Genomic DNA, 1,832 nt, shown 5'->3' with positions numbered 1-1,832 from the left:
ACTAGAGAGAATGCAATTTTCTATTAGCTCTAGAGCAACTATGTGATTGCATGATTGGGGAGGACTAAGCTGTATGCCATTTAATCAAATTTGAAAATCACTTCTAATAGTTTTTGTTGCTGACTGACCAGGACGGACTGAATCTACATGGAAGTGACAGTGGAAATCGTTCTATGATCTGATATTAAGAAAGACAGCCAAGGAAAAACAGATGCTCCTCTATTCTCATGTCCACTATGGAAGACATCACATGACCAAGGTATTGGAAAAAAATGGAAGAGAGACTACCTCCTCCTGAACTGTTATGCGGCCATGTGTTGGTGTCACGTGAAATGGGTGTGAGGACAGAGCTCATATACAGAATGTGATGGTAAGCATACCTGGCAGACCAGCTCTGCCCACATCACAAGACGCTAACCTGCTAACTGTCTGCAGAGGGGGATTTCTTGATTTTTCATGTGAACTCAACAGGCATGTCTGCTGATGTTGGATCTTCGTTTTTGCAGGAATACAAAAAGAAGTTTGTTGTGTTCTCTCTCGGTTAACGTCTTGATTGCTTCTCAGAAATGTCGGATGCAACTCAGTCTCAGACCAACATCACTGCTGGTCTGCAGTATCAGGGGTTACTGGAGGTTGTGTTGTTTTCCACTCTGACTACATTACCATGCTGTGTGTTTCTCTTCATTAACATCACCATGTTGTTCACCTTGAGGAGTAAAACGGTGTTTCGTGAGACCTCCCGTTACAACCTTCTGTTTAACCTCCTTTGTGCAGACACTATGCAGATGGCACTGAGTCAGTTACTGTACCTACTGGCTGCTTGTAGAATAACACTGACGTATCCGTTATGTGGGGTTCTTGCCATGCTCGCTGATCTCACAAATGAGATCTCCCCTCTCACACTGGTGGTGATGTCTATGGAGAGATATGTGGCTGTGTGCTACCCACTGAGGCACACTACCATCATCACCATGAGAAACACAGCAGTGGCTATCATTGCGGTTTGGGCCTTCAGTTCACTGAATATCCTCACACGAGTTATTCTACTGTTAGATTTTCCATTTGAAGACCTGGAGAGCCTGCAGATGACAGATTTTTGTGCCAAAGTAAACTTACTTCTCGGTCAAATGTCTGGTCTTTATGATAAAGGCTACACTTATTTTCTGTTTGTATCAGCTAGTGTGGTAATTATTTCCACCTATATTGGTGTGATGATAGCAGCCAGGTCAGCCTCCACAGACAAAGCTTCAGCCCAAAAGGCTCGTAACACACTGCTGCTGCATGTGGTGCAGCTGGGCCTCAGTCTCTCCTCGACTATTTACAGCCCCATCCTCATAGCTCTTTCGAGAAATGTAACAAGGCTAATATTTGTGCGAATCCAGAATGTTTTTTACGTGTGTATTTTCATCTCTCCCAGATGTCTGAGTTCTCTCATTTATGGCATAAGAGATCAGACCATCAGACCTGTCCTCATCAGCCATCTATGTTGTCGACTGAAACTCTCAGTCGTCCCAGCCTAGGCTCAGGTCTCAACGTGGACTTTATGACATGGATCTAACTGTGTGATCGCTTGTAAATGTAGTATATTTATGTATATAGGGCTCAAAAGAACCACAGGACAGAAACAGCCTTGCTAACAAAAGACAGTGCAGACTCAGAATCTCACCATTCTCCTTCTATTGGACTGAAAGCTAGGGTTGACAATGTTGAGAAACTATCAAGACTGCCCTAGATCTTTAAAATGATCCCACGTAAAAACACTGCCTCGTGTTGCCAACTCCAGCTTGAAGTGCAGCTTTTTGTACAATTGACAATTCTATTTCAATGGACAG

At 43.5% G+C, this 1,832-nt stretch overlaps 1 pseudogene across 1 annotated transcript; it reads left to right on the top strand.

Moving 5' to 3' along the window:
• Positions 1 to 566: 566 nt before the first annotated feature.
• LOC306705142 (odorant receptor 131-2-like) lies at positions 567 to 1,566 on the top strand (annotated as a pseudogene). The gene has a single exon. The product of its transcript is annotated as an odorant receptor 131-2-like (transcript).
• The last annotated feature ends 266 nt before the right edge of the window (positions 1,567 to 1,832 follow it).

The sequence above is a fragment of the Pholis gunnellus genome (assembly GCF_910591455.1).
Source record: "Pholis gunnellus genome assembly, chromosome: 13".
NCBI classification, from domain to species: domain Eukaryota; kingdom Metazoa; phylum Chordata; class Actinopteri; order Perciformes; family Pholidae; genus Pholis; species Pholis gunnellus.
The sequence above is the reverse complement of the archived record's forward strand: the minus strand, read 5'-3'. Positions and strand labels throughout refer to the sequence as shown.